The sequence below is a fragment of the Neovison vison genome, chromosome X (assembly GCF_020171115.1).
Source record: "Neovison vison isolate M4711 chromosome X, ASM_NN_V1, whole genome shotgun sequence".
NCBI lineage: Eukaryota > Metazoa > Chordata > Mammalia > Carnivora > Mustelidae > Neogale > Neogale vison.
The window spans coordinates 96,414,800-96,441,824 of record NC_058105.1 but is presented as its reverse complement, the minus strand read 5'-3'; the positions used below and the strand labels follow the sequence as shown (position 1 = coordinate 96,441,824).

At 57.4% G+C, this 27,025-nt stretch overlaps 1 protein-coding gene across 1 annotated transcript in view; it reads right to left on the bottom strand.

Moving 5' to 3' along the window:
* Nucleotides 1–26,607, bottom strand: part of BCOR (BCL6 corepressor) — a 115,468-nt gene extending 88,861 nt beyond the window's left edge. Inside the window, exon 1 of the mRNA XM_044235892.1 lies at nt 26,589–26,607. The gene's annotated coding sequence lies outside the window, so the exon portion shown is untranslated. The remainder of the gene's footprint in view (nt 1–26,588) is intronic.
* Nucleotides 26,608–27,025: the final 418 nt, after the last annotated feature.

Here is a 27,025-nt window from a genome sequence, read left to right as displayed (position 1 = left end):
TCCAGGAATGAACTGCAGTTTCTACTGGAATTGCTCCTGAAGCCCCTCGGGGACTTTCACTACTCCTGGGGCGAGGCAGCGAGGACGATGGCTTTCTGCCGAGAGGATCCCCTGGATAGTATTCGCGCTCACCAAAACGAACCTCAGATTTTGGCGCAAAGCCTCACTCATTGATAAGACTCTACCTCCCTTCCCACACCCTGCAGAAAAACACCCCCGAACTGCTAGGGTGAACGGAGTCTGAGGCCAGGGTCAGCGGAGGGGCGTCCCCACCACCAACAAGTTGCCGGCCGAGATAACAGCTGTGGGAGGGGGAGGGGAGCCGGAGGCAGCCACGACTGAACGGTTGCGATCTAGAAAATTCAACAAGAGGCTGCCGCGGTGGCGGCGGCGGCGGCGGTTCCAATTAGCTGAGCCAACTGGGAAGGCAGAGAGCGAGGCGGTGGCCCCGCCGATCGTGCCCGGGGCGAGCAGGCGGGCCAGGGCGCGGGGCCTCGGCGCTGCCCGGGCGGCCCTTGCCCTGCCCCTCCCGTGGGCTCTCGGAGCGCGCCTGGTGTTTACACACTGTCCTTCCGACACGGGATCAAGTTTCAGGACGTGCTGAAGGCGCCGGGGCCCGGCTACAGGCCCGGGAGAGGGGAAGAGCTGGAGCGGGATCTAAGGCAGCACTGCGCGGACAAGGCCCGGCTCGCGTGGGCACTGCTAGTGCCGCGGCGCCCCCGGGGGTGGGGTGAGGGGAAGTCCACCGGGTAGGGTGGGGCTACGGGGCGCTATCTGCAGCCAGAGGCAAATCCGAGTCGCGGGAGTGGAGTGCTTTGCTCACTCCAGCGAGAGCACTTACCCCAGGAGGGGAAGGGATGCGGAGAACCCAGGCGCAGGGACTGCTCGGGGCGCCCCAAGAGAGCTCTTCACCCCTCCCCCCCTCCTCCGTCCCTTTGATATGCTACCCGATTCAGGCCATTGTTGGGGAGAAGGGGACGGTTTGTGGGCCAGACGAGGCTAGCGCGATTGGAGACCTCGAGTTTACCAGCGCGCCCTGGCTCCAGGGCTGCGGAGGCCTCGGGCCGAGTGCCGGAGGGCTCGCGGCTCCGCGCCTCCTCTGAGCTGGCGGCGCGCGGGGGCCCCACGCTGTCAGGCGGCGGTGGGCGAGCTTCCCGCAGCACAGGCACACTGTAAACAGCTGCGTGCGCGCCCTCCCAGCCGGGGCTGGGGACCTCACCCAAACACCATGTCGCCTTCTCTCCGGCTCCCGGCGGTGGCTGGGGGAAGCTGGGGCGCGGCTTTTGTAGTCGAGCCTGAAGAAAGAGGGCCCCCACCCCATCCCCAGGCCGCCGGGGCCCGGGAGCGAGCGTTCTAAACCTGCAGGGGTGCGGGGTGCTGCGGGGAGGGGAAAGAGTCAGAGCCTGCCCCCTCCCCACTGAATGTCTGCTTTGTTCCGGAAAACAAGGGAAGCATTAGGCTGCTGCCCCCGGGGAAACACAAAACTTCTTTTTGAATCTCGGGAAGGGCGGTTGACTGCGCTACGGGGCTCCCGAGACAGACCGAGGAGGGGATAAGCTGAGAAGGCGGGCGGAGAAAGAGAGACTCCGGAGAGAGGACGACGGACAGAGCGGGGACTGGGGGAGCCGCTCAGGGTGACTGGGCGGGAGACCCGGGAACCCGACTCGGCGCGAAGGTGCCGCGCGAGTTCCAGCGACCAGCCGGCCCGGCCAAGTGGCGCCGGCCCAGCCGGCGGCCGTGCCAGCTTCCTGCCCTGCCCAGGACCGCGGAGCAGTTGGGGACGCCGCCGCAGGCTGGCCCGGAATCGCAGGAGGACAGCGGGGGTGGGGGTGGGGGCGCGAAGCCACAAGTAAACCCCGACTAGAACTTTCTGCACGCGCACACACACACACACACACACACCAGAGCTGGCCCGGACTCCGGCCGGGGAGGGGGGCGTCAGCTCCAGGCTTTACACCTTGGAGGAGGAAGGGGGCAAAGGCCCAGGGAACTCCCCCGCGGAGGGTGGGGGGGGGGCAGTCTGAGGTGTCTTTGGTCTCATTTGGTGACCGCTAATCCGATCGGCTCCCAGGCCCAATGTACCATTCCGAGGGGGCGGGTCAGTTCTGCCCTAGTCGGTAGGACCGGGCGGGGGAAGAGCCAAAGCAGATCTGGAGCTCACTCGCTCTCCAGCTCCCAGTCCTCCGGCCGCCACCCCTCACGGCATCTAAGGAAGGGGAGGGCACCCAGGCTCTGCCCCACCCCCCGCGGGGCGCTCCCCTCCGCCTGGGAAGCTCAGACCGAGAGCGAGGGTTTTCCCCCTTTCCCCTGGGCTCGCTGGGCTTCTAACTTCCTCTGAACCTCCCTCCTCGCTCCGAAAAGCCCTGAGGAGAGGAGCCGAGAGGAAGCACGCCGCGAGTGTGCGAAATGAAGACCATGTGTGGGGACGGCGGCATCAGAGTGCAGCCGCCGGGGGTGAGGGGTGGCGAAGGACCCCGCGCAGCCGGAGGCTCGGGGCAGCAGCAGCCAGCGCCTCTGCTCCGCGCTGGGGACGCGGAGCCGCAGCAAGCAGCAGCGAAGAGGCTGGGCTGGCCTCGTGGCGGGCGGCGGGGAGGGGGATGCGGGGGCTGCCGCGCCGTGGGGGGCGGGGGGGGGCGGGGATGCAGCCCCGGCTTCCTGGGCCGCAGCTGCGACCGAGGGCTCAAGAGCAGATCGTGCTCCGCGGCGGCGGCGGCGGCGGCGGCGGCAGCGGCGGCGACGGCGGCTCGGGCCCGCCGCGCTCGCAGCTGAGAATCAACAAAGGGAGGCGGCAGGCGAGCGGGGGAGGGGCGCCGCCGAGCGTTCGCTGGCTGCTGTGGAATAATAAAAAATAATTAATAATGATAATAAGAGAAAAATCCCCGGGCTTTCATGGCTCTAGGTTTCCGTGTGGCTGCAGCGGGAAGCGCGCTGTCCTTGAGGCGGCCTCTCGCGCCTGGTCTGCCCGCCCCTCCCCCTCCCTCGCCCCCTCCCCTCCCCGGGAACCGGGAAGAGAAAGGTCTGCAGCTGACAAATATTATCCATTCTCCCCATCGATCGCGGAGTGTACAGATGTGAGCGCTTGATGTGCCCGCGGAGCGGCGGATCCTCCCTGCTCGCTCGCTCTCGCCCAAGCTCCGCTCACCGCCCCCCTCCTCCCCCTTTGTTCTCCTCCCCTTTCCCTCTCTTTAAATAGATTTCAGGGCGCTGCCTGTTGGAGAGCAGCTGGCGATCTCTCCCGAGAGAGGGAGCGAGCGCAGCCCGAGGTGCCCTGTCACCAGCCTCCCCTCCCCCACCTCGCCTTCCCAGTGCGGGCCCACCCCCCCCAACCTTTCTCCAGTTTCCAAAACAGAAAACACGGGAACACCCACGTCCACTGCACCGCGAGTCTCTTGGAGCCTTTAGACCCCTCGCGCTGTCCCTGTACTGTTCCTGTGTCGGTGTCTTTCTGTGCGGGGAAGGGAGGGGGCGCAGGGAGGGGACCCGGGGACATGCCGGAAGAGCTGAGGGTCGGGATCTTTCTCCAGCAGCAGCGGGGACGCGGCCCCGGTCACGCTGAGTGGGGACAGTTTATCCATTAGGGAAAGTCGGCGGAGGCGGCCCTTTTATTCCTCTTTTGCAGATGGCAGATTAAGCCGACAGCGTCCGGCCTCAAAGGAGCCGGCCGCTCGGCGAAGGGTTAACCCGTCAACCGGTAATAGCGGGCGGGCGCGCGCGCGCACACACACACACACACACACACACACACTCACTCACACTCACACACATACACACGCGCACGCGGCGCGCCCTCCCCGCCCGCCCGGACGCCCGCCACAGCCCGCAGTGCGCCCAGGGCTGAGTGGGGGGGCACTCAAGGGGGGAGGGGAGGGGCGGGCTTAACCAGGCCGCTCGACTGAGCCGAGGCCACCTCGCCGTCTGTCACTTAAATGATTGTCCTCCGCTCTGCTCCGTGCGGTCAGTACGGGCTGTTAACAGGCAGTTGCAATCAGTTTCCGAAAGGTCAGCCAAGGTCCTCCGGCTCTCGCAGACGGAAGGCATTACGAAACCGCTTTTGTATCTGCAGGCACTTTAGAAAAAGAGGCGAGGAGGGGCACACCGCAGCGCCGCGGTGCTCCGAGCCCCTAGAGAGGGGCGGGGGCCGCAGGGCTTGGGGGGTATCTCGCCCGCCCACCCCGAGGCCTGCCCCCGCGGCGGGGAAACCACCCCGCGAGTGACCCAGGCCCTCCCGATTTCGATGGGGAAGCAGGAAAGATTGGGGGGGGTAGGCAGGCGGCGAGGGAAGGAGGAATGGTAGGAAGTGGGAGAGCCGTCCTGGCTCCCCTCCTCGCCCGGCCTGCGGCCCACACCAGGACCCCGACGAGGGCGGGCGGCTTTGGGTGCCGCAAGACCCCGCTTGGACTCTCAAGTCCTCCTTACACCGGCAAGTGTGCGAGAGGTGGCTGGGGGGCGGGGTAAGAGAGACCCTCGCAAAGCAAGCGAGTCCCCGCACGGTATCTGAAGACGCTGCTGCTGCCGCCGCTAGAAGTCGTCCATCAGCAACCAGTCCAACCTGCCAGTGATAATGTGCGATCAACACCAAATCACCCCCGCCAGGCGCGATCCATCATTGCTGCGCGCCGCAGGCCCGCAAGAGGCTGACTTGGGGCTGGGGGTGGGGGGGGGTCGTGCGGAGCAGGAAGCGGTCGCCCAGAGCACCGGGACTCCCGGCGCACCTACCTGCCCCTCTCGGAGGCCTGCATAACTCTCCAAGTTCCCCAGCCGCAAAGCGCAGACCGAGTTCCCGGCGCAGGTCACTTAGGAGCCCGCGCATCCCCCGCGCCCTACTACCCGGGTCACACCCAACAAAGCCATCCTTTCCTCGGAACTGCCCTGTCGGTCCCTTCCCCCTCCTCCGAGAAAGCCTGGCTGGCGGGAAATTAATATTTAATATCGTGAAATTGATTAAAGGGCTGGAAGCCGGCGATGGGGTGGGGGGAAGGGTAGGGGCGTAATTAAAGATATGAGAGTAGTGGCCATTCTTCGTCTTCTGCCCTAGCCGCACGCTGCCTTTGTGAGGCTGAGGCTAGGTCGTGTAGGGCCCAGTCTCGCGGTCCCGGGGCGGGGGCACAGGCAGCCCAGGTTCCCGCCGATGCCCGAAGGCAGAGGGCAGAGGGCAGGGGCGGCAGGGCTGGGTCTGACTGTCCCAGCGATGACGAGTAACCCTAGAGCCCCTGGAGGAGCTGCCCTGAGAACCGCGCCTCCTTTGCCTGCCCGCATCGGGGGCTCATCTCCGCCGCAGAAGCCTGAGGGTGGGGTACTGCAGCGCCTCGCTGCTGGTTCAGCGCAGAAGCGCCTTACATGCCCAGGCCGCGTCCCTCTCCCCTGCTCCGTGACTCCAAGGTCCCCAGCGCAGCCTCACACTAGGCCCGACTCCGAGGCCGCCTCCCCAACCCCCGACGGGGGTCTTTCGAGCCTCTCGCAGCCCTTGGAAAGACAGGTTCACCTAGTTATGTAACCGGGGGATCCTGAGACCGAGGCTGCCTGGAGTTGCCGCTGGTTCCTTCTCATCCGGGCCCCACCCCAGGCCGCTCACGCTGGGGGCAGCTTAACTCGTTCAGCTGCACTGCAGATGGGGCCTGCCGCTGGAGGCGGCCCTCTCCGGGAAGTCGTCACCAAACCTGCTCGGTGGGCCGCCTGTCGTGCCTCTTGTGGTTACTGCGCCTCCCGGAAGGAGCGTGGGGCTGGACAGGGCCGGAGGTGGGTGCGCCCAGGCCACTGAAGCTGGTGTTACTAGAGGAATTCCGTGGGCACATGGTCAGCGGTAAACCCGTTGGTGCTGGCTGTGGCTTAGAAAGCGGAGGATTGGCTCCCCCGCAGGATTGACCCCCAGCTCCTGGAGGCCTGGCTTCAATGGGCCGCTTTGAACTTTTTCTTGCATACGATTTATTTTTTGGTAAAGCATGGTATCTGAAAAGTACCAACAAGTGTGCAGAGAGGCGAAAACGCACATAAACACAACAAGCAGCGCCCTTGGCCCTCCTGAGTTGGGGAGGCTGGTCCCTCCAGGCCCCAGCCGCTACAGGGAAGGTCAGGACCAGGGAGGGTTAGGTCTAGTCTTGGGTTTACGGCTGTCTTTGAAAAAAGTGCAGGGAGCTGCCGAAACTGGGGCAAGAGAGAGGCAAGATTACCAGAGGGGCTGCAGAAGGAAGGAAAGGCTGGTGTGGCTGTTGCTTAGGTGGGTGGAGGAAGTGTTCTGCATACGAATAACAAGCCTGTGCAAACCTCATGCAGAAGGGGTTTATTTCACCAAAACAAAACAAAAGCAAAAAAAGTTCACATTCAGCCTTTCACACTGAACTGATAAGCCACCTGCAAACTTTGGATGGAACCTTGAACTGATGGGAGGTGCCAGCCTGAAGTTGACGGAGGACAATGGCCAGCTTTTCCAGGTACATCGCCGTTCCTACCATTGTGATTCTACCTGCATCAGCTGCTGGGGGGAGGGGGCGGGGCGGAGGGGGGAGGGGCCTTCTGACCTCCCAACCTGAGCCCGAGGCGATCACTCAGAATGCACCGCATTCATCAATGCCATTTCTGGTAAATTGGACCTCAGGTTTTGGAGTGTCCTAGGAGGAAGGCAGCCTACACGGCGCGCATACCGATGCCAGAGCTAATGTGACGAGCCGCACACGTTCTGTAGCCTTTACTAGATGATATTACGAATTTCACAACCGGATGTACCAGATTTTCCAAGAGAATTCTGATTTCAAGAGCTCTGGTCCCTGTGTCTTCATCGGGTCTGACCCCCCCCCCCCGCTCCCTGCGGGCACTGGCATTGCGTAACTGTGCACCGAAGGTGTTCCAAGCCGTACTGGTTGAGCCGCCAAGGCGGGAGGAAATGGCTTGGGGCGGGGGGGGGGGTGGTGAGGCCTGTACTCAGTGGTACCCGCTGGTCTTCCGTCCACCATGTCTACTCCGGCTGCCATCCTTACAGACCTTTCAGCCAGGGACTAGCCTCCCTCCTCGGAACCCGAGTCTGGGGGAGTTGGCTGATAAAATGTCCCTTTAGGGCCCGTCCAGGTAGAGCGCCTGGCAGGGTGCCTATCTGGGGAAGTCTCAGGAGGGAGTCCTCGGGGGTCCCTGCGGGCCAAGGAGGAGCGGTTCCCCCCCCACCCCCGGGGGGAGGATACACAGCTGCCTGTACCGGCTCCCGGGATTGGGGAGCGGCGCGCCGCCCGCCTCCCCCGCCACCCTGGGCGCCAACAGCCCGCGCGGCTGCTCGCTGGCCGCCATCTTAGCCCGGGCGGCGCGGGCGGCGCTGCCCCCGGCGGTGGGACTGCAGAGCCGCAGGCCGGGTCCCGGGCGGCGGCGCGGGCGTTCCCGGGCAGCAGGGGGGGTGGGGCGGGGCGCCGCGCCCTCTCCCTCCGGAGCACCCCCTCCGCGCCGCGGGGCACGGCTGACCCCCGCCTAGGGCCGACGCTCCTGCTTAGAGCGCGGTCTGGACTCGCCCCTCGCCGCACCGCCCGAGTGCATTTCAATCCCTAGAAACGACCTCTCGTTCCCGGAGTCCTGCAATGGTCAACACGTTGTCACCTCTCCCGCCGAACTTGGGCTGCTGTTTCCGACTGCAGCGTGCGGTGGCTGCTCCTGGGGCGGTCGAGGGCGGTGTATGGCTGGGGAGCGAGGCCTGCAGCGCAGTGCCCACCGTTCAAGAGATTTCGCAGTCTCTTTCGGGGCAAGAGAATATTAATATTGGAAAGTTACCTCCCTTTAAGGGATCTTGATTGGAGAAGACTGCCACTCTATCTGTCCACTTTTTTGACATGCGTTTATGGAAACCTTGGTAAGGGCAAGGCACTGTGTTAGGTCCTAGGGGAATCCAAAAGTACAAAAGTGAATTTTTTAAAAAGAGCATCCCTCGAGTGATTTACAGTCTAGGTGGGAAAGCAGACTTGTAAATGACTAACTAAACACAAATAAAAGGCAACGTGAAATGAATGTAAACAAAAGGCATGAATCCTGTAGTAAATGGCATGGGGAAGGGCCAATTAATTATTTTAAAAATAACCTTTACTTTCTAAAAATGTAGTATCCATTCCGGGAGGGGAGGAGAGGAAAGGATAAAAATTTACTAACACTGGCTCATTCCAGGGTTCCAGGGAATAACAGTCATCACTTCTGAAAGGCTGATGTTTAGGAAAAATGGTGAAAGTTTATTTAAACTAAGCAAAATACCAAGAATCAGAAACTTGGGATTCATTTCTTAGCTCCCGACATTAGCTGGATGGTAGAGTTGCAATTTTCTATCAAAACACAATACTCCCGTTTGAAATCGGTAAAACTCCCACCACACTTCATACAAAGAAAAGGGGTTTTTTTGTGTGTTTTTTTTTCAAAGAAAAGTTTTTAAAAATAAAATTAAAGGGAGGGTTAGAAACGTCTAGAAAGCTTTCAGACTTAAAGATAATAGGAATTAAAAGAAAACAAACACACAAAGCAAAATAGGTCAGCCTATTTATTTGCAGATGGTCTCCAGGATGTGAACGTGCAGAAAACTGTCCCAAGATGATTTGTACAGAGGTTGGGGAGTGTGGGAAAGTTAGTCATAGGTCAAACAAAATTAAGCAAATTAAAAACTGAGGCAATTATTAACCCCAGGGGGAAAAAAAATACAGGAAAGGGAATGCAATCACTGAAGCTCATTTGCCTCGGCAATAAGCAATATGTATGTGGTCGCAAAGGAAACACTGGATATGAATTTTTAAAAGATTTTCTTTATTTGATAGAGAGAGATCACAAGTGGACAGAGAGACAGGCAGAGAGAGAGGGGGAAGCAGGCTCCCAGCTGAGCAGAGAGCCCGATGTGGGGCTCGATCCCAGTACCCTGAGATCATGACCTGAGCCGAAGGCAGAGGCTTAACTCACTGAGCCATGCAGGCGCTCCTCTTTTTTTTTTAAATATTTTATTTATTTATTTGACAGAAAGAGACACAGGGAGAGAGGGAACAGAAGCAGGGGCTGTGGGAGAGGGAGAAGCAGGCTTCCCGCTGAGCAGGATCCCAAGACCCCAGGATCATGACCTGAGCTGAAGGCAGCTGCTTAAACACTGAGCCACCCTGGCACCCCTGGATATGAATTTCTTAAGAAATTATGATATAGCTCTATTGTAAGAGTAGGAGAGGGGAAGTATGATGCAGAAAACCAAAATCCTCCTCTCTTATACTAAGAGGTCAACAGATGATAGATAGTTACAGTGGATTATTTAAGAGAAGGCCACATCTACATATTACTTAGAAAAATTATGGTATCTACCAGAAGAAACAGGCAGGACAAGGGAGGGGTCTGCTTTTTTGTACCAAGACTTTACATACTATTCGGCTTTGTAAACTTTGGGCAAACAGTCCTTTGTGAAAAACTCCAGTTTTTAGGAAAACTAACACATTCTGGGGCACCTGGGTGGTGAAGTGGTTGGGTGACTGACTTGGTTTCAGCCGCATCATGATCTTTGGCCCAAGACTGAGCCCCTGGTTGGTCTCTGCACTCAGCAGGGAGTCTGCCCCAGATTTTCTCTCCTTCTCCCTCTGCCCCTCACCACCCCCAACCAATGTAGTCTCTTGCTCACTCTTCCTCACTCAAATAAATAAATCTTCAAAAATAAAATAAAATAAAAAACAGGAGCACCTGGGTGGCTCAGCCGGTCTGAGCGTCTGCCTTAGGCTCAGGTCACGATCCCAGAGTCTCGGGATGGAGACTGGCATGGGGCTGCTGCTCAGCAGGGTGTCTGCTTCTCCCTTTGCCTTGGCCCCTCTCCCCAGCTCCTGCTAGGGCTCTCTCTCTCTCTCTCTCTTGCTCTCTCTCATGTAAATAAATAAAATATTTGAAAAATTTTTTTAAGACACATGAGTTTTGGGGCGCCTGGGTGGCTCGGTTGTTAAGTGTCTGCCTTCAGCTCAGGTCATGATCCCAGGATTCCGGGATCAAGCCCCATATCAGGCTCCCTGCTCAGCAGGAAGACTGCTTCTCCCTCTCCCAGTCCCCCTTCTTCTGTTCCCTGTCTGGCTGTGTCTCTCTCTGCCAAATAAATAAATAAAGTCTTTTAAAAATATATACATGAAACGGGGCGCCTGGGTGGCTCAGTGGGTTAGGCCTCTGCCTTCGGCTCAGGTCATGATCCCGGGGTCCTGGGATCGAGCCCCGCATCGGGCTCTCTGCTCTGTGGGGAGCCTGCTTCCTCCTCTCTCTCTGCCTGTCTCTCTGCCTACTTGTGATCTCTGTCTGTCAAATAAATAAAATCTTTAAAAATATATATATATTATATATATATGAAATTTTTTTAAAGATGATTTTATTTAATTATTTATTTATTTATTGAGAGAGAGAGAGAGAGCGCGCGAGCAGGTGGGGGAGCAAAGAGAGAGGGAGAAAAAGAATCTCCAGCAGACTCCTTGGGGGGAGCCAGCCATCGCAGGCCTTGATCCCACGACCCTGAGATCATTATCTGAGCTGAATCAAGAGTCAGAGACTTAACCAACTGAGCCACCCAGACACCCCCCTCCTCCACATTTAGAAGAATAAACTTGAGAACTCTCAGTCAAGAGGATGTAACTAATGTCTTTCAAAACCGTCTTTCTTCAACATACCCAATTCAAATTACCAAAAGTGGGGGGAAAAACTGGGGAGGGAGATGAGTGGATTTGGGGCTCCCAGACTACACATTCCTGGTTAAAGGGGAAGAACAAGTTCTCTAAATTCGTCCTTCTCAAGAGAGACCCTGCTTGTGGCTTTATTGTGAAAATACCTTTCCAAGTATTCATGGAATTTGGAATACCAATACCATCCACTACAGAAATGAACAGGAGGAACAGGAGTAGGCTTTCCAGGCCTAATTTAGAAGGCTTCCGAAGGCTTTCGCTAGCAGCCTATTGCTAACACCAGAAAAGTCCCTCTTTGGAGTTAATTTTGATTAGGAATTGCTTTATCTGGAAGATATTACACTTTTTTTTTTTTTAAATAAAGTAGGCTCTGCACCCAACATGGGGCTTGAACTCATGACCCTGAGATCAAGAATTGCAGGCTCTACGGAATCAGTCAGGTGCTCTGAGCTTCCACTTTTATTTATTTTAGACATTTTTGTTTTTAACCTTTGTATTTTTTAAAGTAGTCTCTACATCCATTGTATGGCTTGAGCTTAGGACCCCACGATCTAGAGTTGTATGCTCTAGGACTGAGCCAGAGACTTTTAAATGTAAATTATCACCATCCTTTACACAGGAGTGTGAATTTTCTTTCACAGGTGACTTCTTAGGAAGTCAAACTCCATTGTATGGCTGTTTGGGTCTTACCCTCAAAGGCCTGAAGCTAACAACATCCCTTAAAGTATTCATATTCACAACCGAAGAAAACATGGCACACACACCCCCTTGCTAAACAAGACACATAGAGTGACACTGGTCTTTTTTTTTTTTTTTTTTTAAACTCCAAATAAAGCCTAGGAGGGACGCAGTAATTTAAGAACACTGGCCCCTGCAGATGACAGAGCAAAGAGTAAGTCAGTAAATGGGCCTACTATTCCAACCTGCTGGGTCAACACTGGCTTGGTCTGCAGCCTTAGGCGGGCCCACTCTGCTCCCAAGACGCACTTTTGACCCCTGTCCTGCCCTGTGTCACTGTTTCTCTTGTCTTCTTGATCAGAGAGAGAATCTGTTTCTCCTCCGCCCTGAGAAGAGAATGGCCACTAGCCTCCTGGGTGACTTTGTAAGGAGGGGGGAAAGGTGCCCTGGGCCTGAATTCCGGCCCTCGTTCCCTGTCTTGGCTGGGGACCTTCGTGAAAGGCACAGCCGGAAAAACCCCATGTATCGGACCCTGTAGCCTGAGAAGCCCGCTGACTTTAGGAGCCAAACTGAATGTTGCTTGGCTCTGACCTGCCAGGTTCCTGCTGAATCTGGGTTTCTTTGGCTTCCAGAAGCAAAGCAGCCAGCCCCACACAGACCAAGATCACCCAAAGGGAGGCCCCGAGGTCCACTAGGTACATCCTGGCAAGTCGGGGTGAGGTCAGGAAAGGGGCAGATGGGTCAGAGTTCACCCTGAAACTCTATGCTAACCCCGGGGGACTTAGTTTTCATGGAGATCTCAAACATGAGCATCCTGCCCCCAAAGTCTTTGCTGAAAATTAAATCTTTGTGAGCAAAAAGGAAAGCATGCCAGAGGGGGCACATGCCTTTTGGATTTTCAAAAACGGGGAAAACAATTCGATTTCAGGTTTAGGGAAGGTGTGTCACGTTAAGGGAGCCAGAGAAAAGAATCACTGTCAATTCCAAGGCAAAACAAAATCATGTTTTTCCACCCCGTTTCCATCTCTGTCTCCTAGTTGAGCCACAATGAAACAGCGGATCAAGGAGCAGATCAAAGGCAGAGGCAAATACAATTACGTTGCCTGTGAAACCCCTAGCATGAAATTAGAAGTCAAACTCTCCATTCAGGGGTTAGAGACAAAGATAATGAGAACCTGGGGCCCTAGAGATGTACGCAGCCCCAACACTCTTCGTGCTGGATATTTAAAACCACACCTGAGGGTAGGGGACAAACATTAAATATTAGGGTAATTTATTATTAGACTAATGTATTGTTTTTTCCACACTTACTTTCGGAAATGCATCGACTACATCTCCAGCTTTGTACCAACACAGAGATGCCCATATGCTGGCGGTGGGGGGAGGCGACTTGTAAGCAAATAGTACATAATCCTGTGTTGTCTGAAGCAATGAAGGGCTGCCACAGATCCCCCAAAAGCGGAGGGCGAAGGATGGGGGCAGCTACGTCCTGTGCCCTACCTGCTTTCCCTTTCAGTGCTGCAGGGCCTAGAACCCATCCGATCCTAGCACACAATTCTTCTCCATCCTTCCCAGGTTTCCCAAGCTCACAGACAGAGCTGTCCTCCGATATTGTCTATTTTTTCATAAAATCCATACTTGCTGTACAGACCCATTTCTTTTACCTTGACCTAATTTCAACCCTCTGCCTCCCCACCTCTTGTATAATATTTTTTAAAGGATTTACTTATTTATTTTGAGAAAGGAGGAGAGAGAGAGGGGGCAAGGGGTTTCAAGGGGCAGAGGTAGAGAAACTCAAGCCGAATGCACTGAGCATGGAGCCCGATGTGGGGCTCGATCTCAGGAGCCTGAGATCATCAGACCTGAGTGGGAATCAAGAGTCCTGATGCTTAAACAGCTGGGCCACCCAGGCGCCCCTACCCACCCCCTGTATAATTTATGTGGCCTCTTGAGAGTACCAGTTTCTATTACAATATAGACCATTCTGTTTAGAGCCACTGTTCATTAAGCTTAGCTCTCAAGAGTGCTGGGCATGCCCCCTGCCCTCACCATGGCCACAAGTTCTTTGCCACTCCTCCTGATGAGAGGTAGGGTCTAAGTCCTTTTCCCTTGACTCTGAATGGGCTTGAGACTCCTTGCAGCCAGTACAGTGGAGCTGAAATGACACCATGTGACTTCAGAGGCTGGGTCTGAAGACGCGATGCGGCTTTCTTCCCATTTGCCGGCAGGCTTGGTCTGGGAGCCTCAAGCAGCTGCTGTGTGACTTCAAGGCCTACCATTCCGAAGCCACCATACCATGTAGAAGCCTAGGCCACATGGGGAGCCCTGTGTCCGTGCGGCGGGACAGAGCTGAGGTCCCAGGCACCAGCCAGACATGTGGGTGAAGTCGTCCCCAGACGATTCTAGCTCCCAGCTGTTGAGACTTTCCACCAAATTTGTACCCACAGAACCCAGAAGCAGAAGTCAGTTGCTTTGGAGCGAGCACCCCTGCAGCGGACATGCGATGACCCTTGTTTTTGTGATAGTAAGTAGGGACAATCATTGTTAAATCCCTAGAAGAATGTGAGCGGGATAAAAAACAGAAGTGTTGACAGCAAGACATTTTTGATTGGGACTCAAATCCTCCACCTTCGCTGACACAACTAATCTCTTGTTCTTTATGGAATCCCTGTAGGACCATGAGCCGTCTTCTCAAATCTGATCTCACGCTTCCCTAAAGGACCTGGTTGAAGGAACTCTATATGTTGTCCCCTCCTGACCCACACTGGCTGCACGAGGGACCCAGTTCACTGGGCAGGAGACAGGGACCAGGCATCTCCACCCGGCTGGCTTTGCTCTCCCACCTGTTCTCTTCTCTCCCCACCTTCCTCTAGCCTCTTCTTGAAGGTTCTCCTATTGGGGATGGGGAAGGATGGAAATATGCAAGGAGTGTCAGCATCAGGTTCTTCCCCACAAACTCCACATCTCTCATTCCCTGTCTGCAACTACTCCACTCGTGTCATCCTTCAGACTCGTGTATTTTCATCCACGATACTCAGAGTCACAGTGGCTAGGCCATACACTTATGGAATCACCCAGCAGTGCCCTTTGGCCTGACCCTCCCTCTGCCCCCCCTTCACGGACTGAATTCATAGCCAGCCCTCCCTGGGGAAAGCGCTGAGCTCTGAGGATTAGCCCTGAGGAGGGGCTGCAAGAACCTAGCATGTGGAAGACTAAGGAGGGGGATGTAGGGACCCCTAGGGACACCCCCTCACGCCCCACAAGCAAGAAAGCCAGGGAGCAAAAGAAAAGAGACTGTGAAGTGAAATTGTCAAATTGTGCGTACAGTGGGGTGGGGCAGGCATGAGAGGTGGGGTGCTGAACAGGCCAGTAAAGACAAGCAGCAAAGAGAGGCAGGTAATGTTCCATCTCTGCCCAGCCAAAGGCTGAAGAATGAACTTGTTGAAGATAAAATACGGCCATGAAGCAGGAGCAGAGGTCAGGCAGAAGGGACAGTCCCGTCCCCCCCGGCCCGGGGACCAAGGAAAGCCAGCACCAACTGGAATCTGCCAGTCACTCAGACAGGAGGCCTGACCCTCAGAGCACAACCAGGGCTCAGTCCCAAGTCGGCCCTACGGAGGAGAGCCCAAGGGCCTGGGACCTAACCCCTTCCCCAGAGTGAGTCTGAAGGCTGGCATGGCTCCCAGAGCTCACGGCGAGGCTGCCTGCCTCCTCTGGACAGTGAGGTCCCACGGCTCCGATTCACAGTGCTACTGGAACTGGAATAATGAAAGATTTTATTTATTTGTTTGAGAGAGAAAGATAGAACAAAGCAAGGAGAAGAGCAGAGGGAGAGAGAAGCAGACTCCCTGCTGAGCAGGGAGCCCGACATGGGGCTAGATCTCAGGACCCTGGGATCATGACCTGAGATGAAGGCAGAGGCTTAACCTACTGAGCTACCCCAGGTGCGCCTGGAACACATATTTTAGAACCAACAGTCTCTTCTGACCCAAATCCCAGGCCAGTGAGACCTTTACCCAGCCAGGGCCTTGCAAGAAACTTCCTTCCTATACTCCAAATAACATCAGCCCAAACTCTCTCTCACTCTTTCCAGAACTAGGGCACATTTATTAAAATATTATTATCTTCCTGGTGTTTTAAGTGCAGTTATTTCACCTAATCTTGCCCCAATCTTGGGATGTAGGCATTCTCACACCCATTTCACAGATAAGGAAACTGAGTCTCAGGTTATACAACCATTGCAGGGGGGGGCAGAAGTTCCCTCCTTAAGCCCACATATGCCTTGTTCCAGAAGTGTCTACAATACCTGCGACGTCCCAAAACTTTAAAAAACGATTTTATTTATTTATTCGCCAGAGGGGGAGAGAGCAAGAGAGCAAGGGCAGGGGAAGAAGCAGGCTCCCCTCTAAGCAAGGAGCTGGACATGGGATTCCATCCCAGGACCCTGGGATCATGACCTGAGCCAAAGGCAGCCGTTTAACCAACTGAGTCACCTAGGCGTCCCCTAAACATTTTTTTTTTTTTAAGTAAATTTTACACCTAACAATGTGGGCTGGAACTCACTACACAGAGATCAAGAGTTACATGCTTTAGGAACTGAGCCAGACAGGCGCCCCAATCTCCCAAACATTTCGATCATGTATTTTGTGCCAGGCCCTGAGGTGGGCATGCAAAGATAAATAAGACCGCCTCTGCCCTTGGGGAGTCAAAACACCACAATACAGTGGCAGAGGGGGAGATGGTCCATGAACCCTGGAGCCCTTCTGGATATTCTGATCATCACTGCCTTTCCAGCCCACCTCTGTATCTTGGTTCCTTTGGTTCCTTCTCATAGGCCCCTCTTCTTGTCCTTCCTTAGGCATGAGCTGCTGACTTCCCTCCCACGTCTGTTTTCTCCTGTCCACAGGATCTGTCCCCGCACACCTGGCAGGGATGCTGGTATCCTACTTGCCTTGGAGGGGCCACAGCGGTTGAATAGTTGTCCTTGGCTTCTGGGGGATCCCAGAGAAGGAGCTAGCCCCGGCTGCAGCCCCAGGCTTCTGCAGCTGGGAAATGGGCACAGGGTCCCAGACACTGAGCAGGCTGGTAGGCCCTAGGAAGCCTTTTATTGAAGCCTGTTAAAGGGCTTTGGGCTTCCTCTGATGAAAGGCGCTTAAGTGCATCTGGTTTTGATTACAGGGGAGGAGAAAACCAGGCAATCTCTAGGGGTTGGACCAGTCATCTGGCTCTGCCTTCCTCTGGGCAGAGCTGGTTGCTGGTGAGGCCAGGAGGCCAGGTGTTGGGGGGGGGTGGCAGGCAGGAAGCAGAGCCAGGATAAGAGCCCCCAACTTCCTAAGGCTCCTGACCCCAGCCGCTGGCTGCACCAGCATGCAGCCTGGTGCAGCATGGTGGCTCAAAGGTGCCAGGATCCTTTGAGAAAGTCAAGTTCAGAATGGCTGCTGCCCACTCTGGACCATATAGCTCTTTACTGATCACGGACACCTCAACTTCAAAATCCCACCAACCCCCTGAAGGTCCAACAACCTTCCCAACTGCACTGCTCTCCCTCTGATGAAGTTAAAATAGACTTGTGCCTCAAGGGTTTGCCCAAGCGATGAAAACTAAGGAAATGAAGACTTTTTAAAAGTTAAAATCCCCTCAACATTTTCTTTCTCCTTTTTGGCTGGCCAGTTATCATTTCCTATCAAACAGACGTGGCTGAGGAGTCCACGTGCCTGTAACTGACAACATGCTGAATTAAAGGAAGAGATTAATATCGAAATAATGTGGCTGGCCCAGAACATCATCAGGCAGTCTCCAGCTGCTAAGTGACCAGCACCTGTCCCTGGGCCGGACTCCACACGGGTACAAAAAGCTCTTGGGGAATCGGATGGGTTAAAAGGAGCCCGCGGTTCTAGAAACGAAAATGCATTTTCTTATTCCCGCCCTGATTTAATCCTGCTGCGTGTTATTATTGTCAAATCTCTTCGCACCACCGTTTCTAAAAAGAAAACCCGTGGGTCTGCGCGGCCCTTCGCCGCCTGCTCGGCTTTTATTGTGCACGCAGCCCGGTCTGTCTGCGTGGATTCAGCACGTCGTGACCGCTTCGCAGGCGCGCACGGACACCCTCAGATTGGCATTTCGAGAAGAGCTGGGTGCATTGTCTCAGTGGCGAGACACACACACACACACACACACGCACACACACAAAGATAATAAAGGGCTACAGACCTCTGGCCAACCCTCCTCGAAACCCATAATTAGAGATGACCTTTGCGAAAGGCAATTAAAATATGGTAATGATCGATGCGTTCCCCCCTTTCCAAAAAGGGAAATACACAGGTGTGGGCTTCAGGAGGCTCCACCTGGCCCGGCCAGGAGGTCTCCGCCAGCTCATGAATGAACTCTTTCTCTGGGGAAGCTTCGATTCCCCGCTACCTCCGCGAGCGCTGGCTCCCCTCCTCCTTCTCCCCTCCCCCACCACTGCTCCGGCAGCCAGGAGCTGGCTGGCGGCGGCGGGGCTTTGTCATCGGAACGCACACACAGACACGCACACGCGCGCACCCGGCCACCACGGGACCGCGGCGGCCGCTGCGCTGTGTCCTTCCTCCCCGCTCTCGCCTCCCCGCCCCCCCCCTTTTTTAAGAGCTCCACCGAACCCTTTCTTCCGTCCTTTATGTATGCGGTCCTTTCAACCGAGGAGCTCGGGAAGCATTTTAGGGGGGCCTCCCGCGGGGAGCGGGACTGGACTCAGGACGCGCGCAGAGAGGACGCGTGGGCAGCCGGGCTTTGTTCTGTCCCTTGTCCGGGTCCCGAGGGCGGAAAAGTCTCCGCCGCGCTGGGGCCCACCGGCGAATTGGCAGCGCCTAACACCAGCAACCCCCCGCCGCCACCAAACTGCAACGTGAAATCCCCTCCGGAGTTCACTTCGGACTCGGGCCGGGTGGGGTGTATCGCCTCGGGGAGGGTCTCCGGGTCCACAAGTGGCTGTCCCTGTACAGGCAAATGTGCAGTGTCATTATGGTGGCTCCTGTTGCTCGGGCCCCGGGGTGCTCGGGCAGCGCGCGTACCCCATCCCTGCACAGCGTGGAAGGCGGGGGGGGGCCCTGGGGCGAGGGCTCCCCGGGGGGCTGCATGGAGGAGACGCCGCGTCGGGCGCTCCTGCACCTTCCGGCTGCCTTCTGAGACCGCGAGCACGGAGCCAGGGCGGCCTCTCGCCTTTCATTACCCGGCCTACGAAAGCAGCAGCCCAGGCAAATATGTAGCTATTAAAATTAATCGCCCTGCGTTGTCAGCTGAACATAATGCAAATTATTTATGGGCTGTCTGCGCAATATTTATCATCGTGCAGGCTCCAGGCGCTTCGTGCCTCCCGGCCTCCCCCGCCCGCCCGGCCCGCGCAGGGTGAAGGCGCGCACAGGCTGCGGCGACCTGGGGGCTCGGGGAACGGGAATGGGGTTCCGAAGGGGAGGCCGCGCGCCAGGCTGCCTTCCAGGCCTAGCGCCTCATTATAGCTTTTGACATTCATTCCACATGTGTTGGAGGCCTACTGCGTGCAGAATGGGAGGGCTGCGAAATTGGGGAAGGGGGTAAAGTACCAACGGGGAACAACCGTAACCAAATGCACAAGCTCAGGCCCGAGGGGAGATGCAGGCGGGCGGCTCCTCGGCTGCGGAAGTGAATTTTCTGTGGCTCAAGTCTGTCCTCCCACCCGCAAAACATGTTTGTGGGAGCCGGATTCCCAGTTAAGAGAAACCGAGAGCATCAGAGGTGCCCACCGGACGGGAGCGCGAACGACCCTGCCAACGGGAACAGGAATTCGGTGTCCTTCGAGCCTCAAAAAACTTGTTTGCAGATCGCAGATAACAGATTAACTGCTAATTGGCCGAATCGGCCAACCATTTAGTTTATCACTGCTGGGGGCCCGGTGGTATTCGCTGCACTTTTTATCTGTAAAAACAGCCCGGGTACCTCCTAAACGGCTTTTGTTTCTCTTTCAAATACGGTGTTTTTAAAAAACAGCAGCAACACGCCACCCCACCCCCCTCTCCAACCAAGCCTTCTCTTTAAGGGGGAAAAAAAACACAAAACACACCCAGGAGGAGAAATAATCTATAGGACAATCCCCCCCTACTGGTCGGCGCTGGCGTTGGGGCTTTTTAAGCAGATCAGTCGCCCTGGGCTGCGGAGGTAAACAGGCTTTCTGTACCGCCGCTAAATGAATCACGAGGCGGGAAGAACGGGGACGACGGGGCGGAGGAGGCCTCGGGATCCAGGCCCGGCGCCAGGGAGGGGAGGGCGCCCGGCGCACAAGGGGCAGTGGGGTGGAGGCCAGCTGACCCTGCCCGGAGGCCCCAGGGCAGGGGAGGGGAGAGGAAGGGCGGTGAGCGGTCCAGCCAGAGCCCCCCCCCCCCAGCAATCTGCTAGGCTGGGCGCAGGGCACAGCCTGGGCCTCTGTCCCCAGCGTGCCTGGGTGCCACTTGGGGCCGTTCTCGCTGAGTGAGTCCATCTGTGGGGAAGGAGTCCCCGGGGCGCCCCCTCCCACACACAGTTTTAGCAGCTCTGGGCCTTCAGGACCCTGAGGCAGGCCTCTGTCTGTCTTCTGATGTTCATTTTAAGCATATTACCCTTCGTCACTATCCCCACCCTGAACTCCAACGTCACCTCCACCTCGTACACACTTAGATGACCCGGCCAGAGTCATGGCCTACTTTTGGGGTCCTGAGGGATGGAGTGGCTGTCTCTGGCATCTGCTCTCCAGAAGAACTGAAGGAGCTAGAAAGCTACTTTGAATTTCGAGTCTTCATCCGGATTTCTCCTCCTCACAATGTGGCTGGATCCACTTCGAAGGTCCTTTCTCTTTCCGTTTAACCCTCCCAGTTGGGACAGAGCTTTCTCTTACAACAGTCCAAAGCTTCTCCCATCACTTCAGAAACTTAATTTGAAGTGATGTAAAAGAAAAAGAGGTTCAAAATATTAAGTTGCTTTTGGATTCACTTGACCTGGTACATCCCCACATGGATTTGAGGAACGGCTGCTTTTTGCTCTGTTTTGTGGTCTACTGACCAAGTCACTGTGTTTTCTAGGGTAAGAGAGGCTGCACATTGATCCCAGTGAAATGGAGGGCGCACTCCCCTTTAACAAAGCGCTTTGACACTTTGGGCCTCAGAATTCCACCTGAGGTGGGGGGGGGAGGTCACACTTCTTGTTCCCATCTGCCAGCAGGGGAGCCTGAGCCCCTCCTCCCCACCAAGTTTTAGGGATCCAGTCTGCCTCACAGAACTAGGGCCAGGATTCGGTTGACACAGGCCTCCTCCTGCCTGCACCCCCCCTTCTCCAAATCAGTGCCCTGTAGCAAATGCTGCATCCTTTTCTGAGCTCTGTCTGCTGGGTCCTGGGCCACCCTCCAGGCTGAGACTGCCCTCACCCCCTCCAACTGGGGCAGCTCCTCCCCAGCCTGCAACCCCCACCCCCCCTCGACACTTACAGCCTCCTGTTTACTCACTTGCCTCCCCCGAGTCAATTCTGATGGCAGACCCGGGAGGACAATTTTAAAGTGTTTCTACAGACAGACCCTCTGGCCGTGCCGGAAGTGTTTTATGGACCTGTGAGCCGAGTTAATCCCAGGAGGGGCGGCAGGATTAGTCCCTAGTGTGGGTGGGGGATTCCTGTTAAGGTTTAATCCCCACGGGAGGAGAACAGACGGGGAGGGGTGAAATCGGGTGGTTTTGGTAACGTGAGCCCCCTCCCCATTAGACTCTACGATCGGGGCGGGGGGCCCATGGAAACTGAGGCACGTGGCCCTGGACCTCGATCTTTGGCAAGGCGAGGTGGAAGGAGCCCGAGCGCGCCTCGTGCCGGCTCACCCAGGGAGGCCAGCAGGGACCTGGTGTGCGAGTGGAGCGCAGTTGTGTTTTTCTCCAGGTTTTATTCTCCCAGCCCTGTGGAAAGGAGGCGAGCCGCAACCCGGGGAGAGAGCCGGAAAGAAACACTTAATCACCGGCGTCTCGCTGCTCGTCACGCGAAGATGGCAGCGACTCCCCTGGGTTTCAAGGTTCCGGGAAAGGCGTGTGTTCTGCCTCGAGGCGCGCGGGCTGCGGCGCTCCCTCCCCTAGCTCGGCGGCCGGCCCGGGCTCTCGGAGCCGCGCTCATCGCGGGCGAGTGCGGCCAAGCCGGCTAGCCTGCCCTTCCGCAGACCCCGGTGGTGGGGAGGGCAGCGGGGCCACGAGTCCTCGCGCGCTGAAAGTAGAGGCTCGAGGGGGTGGGGAGCTGATCGCCCAGCGCCGGCTCTGACCACGAACCCCCACCCAACACACATACCCTCACTCTGGCCAGGCATGCAGGGGAGTCAGGCTGGTCCAATACAAGACGTGCCAGGTAGACCCCTTGGAGGGATGGCTGGAGGCCGACCAGCCTTCGCGGGAGAGAGGATTCATCGCCATCCCCATCCACGCGCTCACCCTACTGCCTGGCCCTCTCCTTTGGATTCCCCACCCTCCCCCAAAGAGCTATCAGGAAACACAGTGCACAGGTCCCCGCCAGCCACCGCCACTTGCCGGGAGGGGGTGGGTGGGCAGGAGGTCCACAGGCCTGGCTGCAGGCCCCAGGGGTGCAGCATGCGCACTGTCACTGGGGAAGAGGGCAGCTCGGCCCCTCCACCCTAACTCCCCCACAGCCGCCCTACCAGGAAGGAGGAAAGGAAGGCGGAGGCCTGGGTGGCCGGTTGTGTGCTTGGAACTCGGGCGCGCCGGCCTGTGTGTATGTGCTTGCGCGCGCACTCTCGCCCAGAAAGGGTGTCCCGTGTTTACAAGAGGCAGGGTGGGTAGGAGCAACCCAGAATCAGCCGTCCTCAGAGGGAATGACTGGCTGGCCTCTCCAGCTACCGCACGCCCGCCAACCCCCCTCCGCCCCATCCCTCTGCCCCCCCTCCCCCGCCACAGGGCTCCATGCCCAGGACTGGCCGTTCAAGAGGAGGGGAGCCAGGAGCTGCGGGCGGTGCTATGACATCGGTCCAGTTCTGCTGGAGGAGCCCAGGGATCCGTGTGGCCCAGCCGCCCCCACAAGAGTCTGTTTAGCTCCGCCTTCCAGGACCACTGACACTTAGTGATAAGGGGTTCCTCTATAATCGGCTGTCCCCAGCCCCCAGCCGCCTCCGCTGGTCATGACCACCGGATGCTCTGCGGCAAGGTGGGGCATGGGGCCTTTGCACTGCCTTCTCTGACCCCTTCTCCAGCAGCGGAGAGCCACAACAACGTGCTTCTGTATGAAGCCCGAAAACTTTCTTTTGGAAAACAAGGGCCAGATGTTGGGCCTTCTCGGATCTTCCCATAACTTCTTCCTTTGGAAGGTAGGGGTTCAGGCAGTCCCCCTTTAAACATCCCCCAAAAGGGCTTGCCTTCACTACACAACACTGGACAACAAGCAGCACAGCTCTGCCTCCCCAGCTCAGGACCCTTCCTGCCCTATCCTACGCTGTGTTGCTTTAGGCCAGTTGCTGAACAGTTCTGAGCTTCCATGATGAGACCTAATCTGTAAAAGGAGGCCAACAACAGTTTCTAATTCATAGGGTTGTCTTGAGGATAATAGAAGTTAATATGTAAAACACCTAGAGAGCTGCTACAATGTGTGTGTTGCTATGATTTGGTACTCTCCTACCTTTGGTTAGGGAGAGGGTAGAAAAAAAACAGCCAGGTTCAAGTTCCCAAAGGCCGTATGGAGGCAGGGGTTGGGGCAGGGAGGAAAAGAACACTAGTAGCCATCAAAAATGGCCAGAAGGCAAAATGGACTCCAGCTGTCTGAATTACACTTTGCCTTAAAGGCGTGTGTGTGGTAGAGATGTAGGGAGGAAGGCGTGCTTTAATGGTGCTCAGTTAGACTGGATTAATGGGAAGCTTCTGCCAGGGCTCAGGCACCATTACCCACCACCCTCTCCCTGAGGCCTTGGGTAAACAGCACTGGGGGAGAGAGGACCTCCAGTAGACTCTCCCAAGCCACCCTTTTTTGATGGCTCAAAGCCACCTCCTATAAATCAGCTCTTGGAGGTCCGCTCTCCGAAGCACTTTAGCCAGAGTTTAACGCTGCTCTAGGTCTGGAACGTGGCAGGCCTTGTTCCTGGGCCTGATTTTAGGGATACATAGGTGCACTACTCTATAGGTCGATAGAACTGGCCAGATTTCAAATTTCAAGAAGCTTCACATTCCCTTTGAAAAAGGGTCTCCTGTTGATGGGGAAGAGCTGGGGCAAAGAAAGGTCTGAGGAGGTCTTAGCCCCTCTCACTCCGGGGCTTAGCCTCTCCCGGGTCACCCATAATTCATTAGGTGGGACAGCCTTTTCCTTCTCAGAGACAACGCAAATGGCCTTTCCCTGACGCGGCTGCAGGCATTCGCCTCGACACTGAAATGTGCTGGCGGTGCGCTCCCGCTCTGGGTTGATCCTTATCGGAACTGTGCGTGCCAAGCTGCCAGGCCCGCGGAAGACAAAGACGCGGCTGCCTCCGGGTTTGCTCGCGAAGCCTCAGGGTCACCTACGGGGCTTCCCCTTTACAGCTTCCGGGCCCCCAAGCCGCCGCCCGGGACACCGCCGGAGCCCGAAGTCAGAATTCCAGTTCTCGAGCGCCACCCGGAGAGTTGACATTACCCCTCTTTCGAGGCCGCGTGGTGCGCAAGCCAGAGACTGAAGGTGGTGGCAGTACAGGGCTGGCTGCGGGGGTCGGCGGGGGGGTGCAGTTTCCCCACACCCTGCGGCACGTACGCAGGAAAAGAAAAAAGCCCGGGGGTGGGGTGGGGACGTGGGCTTTAAAAGCCAAAACCCAGGGCAATCTACTACTCGGTACAAACAATCCCAGACAGGAGTTTGCCAGGACTCAGCAGCCTCTAAATAGAAACTACAACTAAAATAAATCCCCTTTTAGAGTTATATTCAGAGTCCTCCAAGGTGGAATGCCAGGGAGACCGCGCCTTCTTAGGACACACACGGGTGGTGCCAAGAGACATCGTGGTCAGCCGAGCACCTTCTGCACACACGTTTAATACCAGGCAAAAAGTGAGGTTCTCATTCGCATCTGATTAACCAGTTCTCATAGTGCTTGTAACTGACTCAACGTGCACTCAATTTAAAAAAAAAAAATTCATCTTGCTTGAAAGATACGCGGACGACCTGTATTTAGATAGGCTAAGTTCCCGCAGCTGTCTGACCACATTTGTCTAGTCTCTCTAAGAATCCACGTTTTCTAGCCCGGGAAGGGGAAGGCGGCCCTCCTGGCTCCCCCTTCGGCTTTTTCCTGGTGAGGCGCCCATCCTCCCCAAGCACCGGGAACGGAGGCGGCCGCATTAATACTCGCGGGCAGCCTGCTCTGACCTATACTGTCATTTTTTCCATCGGTCAGAATCGGGCTTTGGGGAGGGGGGCGGTGGGTTCTCCTCCGAGGGACTCTGCACGGATGATTGGGTTTTCCCCGGCGAACTTAACACGGAGGCGAAAGGGGCAGATGGAAACCAGGCCTCCGCTGGCCCGGCGCGCGTAAGCGCCGCACTCTGCAGCTCGACGCAAAGCCAGGGCTGGATTTTCGAGGCCCGGGCCCGGCGGCCTCCCCGCGCCGGCGCGATCCTCTCTCCCTCGGGCTGAGCAAACGTGCTCGCCTAATTCCGCCCTGGAGACAGCAGCTGTGCGGCGAGAGCAGGGGAGGGCGGGGTGGGGGGGGCAGCAACTTTTCCAACAGAAAGTGTATGCGCGCAGAGGTGAAGGCCCACCCCGATTCTGTGCACGTACCGACACAGCATCTAATCAGTGTCACTGCCAGGAATACGCTTCCGCGGCGGGCGACACCCCCGCCCCCGCCAACCTGCAGGAGGGAGGGGGGAATGCAAATGGCGTCTCACGTCGTCCCAGACTCTGCACGGCTCCCGCTGCCCCGCGACCCAGAGCAGACGTCGCAGCGGGCCAAGCGCCGCCACTCTGGGGACGCGAACACACTGGCGGCCGGCGCCCCTCTCCTGTGTTCCGGTCTCGGGAAAAGGAACTAGCACTGCTCCCCGTTCCGAGGCCATTCCCCCTGCCCCCACGTCCGGAAAAGCCGCCCTTCCCCGACTGGGGGTAGGGTGGGTGAGGGGACGCGGGAAACTTTGCGAGACAATTGTTCCGCGCCTTCCTCGCGTGGCGCGGGAGAGGAACGTGGGTGGGTTTCCCGTCCGAGGCCTGCCCACACTCCCCCACTCTTCCAGGCCTCGGACCTGAACCTTGGGCTACGGCGGTGGTGGGAGAGGTACATTTCAGGCCACCGGGTGGGGGGAGGACACCAAAGTCAGGCGTCTTCACAGGGTCTGGCGGGCGGCCAAGTTTGTGTCCTTTCCCTCCCACGCTGGAGTAGCGCGCGCCGCTTTGGGAAAGCGTGAGACTCCTCACCCCTGGCCACGAGGCCACTCCAGTCTTCAAGGTGGGGCCGATGGTTTTTCTACAGCACCCTCTCCCGCTCTGCGGCCGCCGCAGGGCTCGCACGCCCCCGGGGAGTCCCCAAAGAGCCGCCAGAGACAGCCCGCGCCTTCGCTCGCCGGCTCTTCCGGGGGAGGGGGGAAGACGTGTGTGGCGTGTGCACCCCGGCCCCGGCTCACCACCCTCCGCGGAGCCACCTCGGCAGCCCTCCCGGGCCACGGCCTCAGCCGATCCCTGCCCGGAGTCGCCCAGCGGGATGCAGCCGCCTCCACGCGGAATGGGGCGCCCCTGGGACGCAGGCAGGGATGGCGGTTCCGGTCGTTCCGGGATTTGCGTGCAAGAAGAAAACAAGGCCGGCGACTACGAGAGTGGCGCCTCCATTCTCGGGGTTCAGACGCCCGCGCGCTCTCCGCGTCGGTCCGGTTATGGCCACTCCGGCCTCGGGGACCCGCTTCCGCACCCCCCCGCCCCTCCCCCTAGCAATTCCTCGTCCCGCCTGTGCCGCACCGCGCAGAGCTCCCAGCCAGCACCCCAGCTCCCACCCCAGCTCCCCCCCCCCACCTCCCCGTAACTCGCGCGCCTGCCTCGCCCCGGGCTCCGGGCGTCGCTCGCTCTCAGCGCCCGGAGCACGCCGGTTCTACCCTCGGCTGCGAAAACCGCCACCCCCGCCCGGCCGGGCCCTTGTCCCAGCCTGGCTCCCCCGCCAGCTGCGCCGCCACCGCCGCACGTGACCCGCCCCCGTCGCGGCTTCCGCTGAGCTGCCTGTTCCGGAGCACAAACAATTTCTGCTCTGACGCGGGGTCTCTCGGGCCCTGGCGTCCTCTCCTCCCTGCCCCCCCTTCCGGGTACGAGAACTCAAAACAACTCGCTGACCTTCGGGCCGACCAGCTCCGGCTTCCACCGACTCCGGCATTCCGTGCAAACCCAGCAGCGGCGGCTTCTAAGATTTCACTCCGCGCTGGGCTGGGGGGAGGGGGTGGTTTCTCCAGGAGGGGGTGTCTCAGATCGAAAGAGCCACTTTACGCTCCTTCCTCTCCTCCGAAGTGAGTTTTTAGACTATCCGGAGGCCCTGGGGAAACGCTTGCAACCGCGCGCTAAGAAGGCACCCCCTACCTCCCCGACCACGCATATGCCGCCTTGACTAGTGTCTGACCCGATTTCCAGGGTCACAGCCCGGCGGCAGAGGGCCTGGCCAGCCTCAGAAATACCACCCAGCGGTGGGCTGTGGCACCGAGCAGAGCTGGGGTGGCGTGGAGAGAGTGCGTTAAATAATTAATAGTAGCTCCCACTTCCGCTTTGCGCTATTTCTG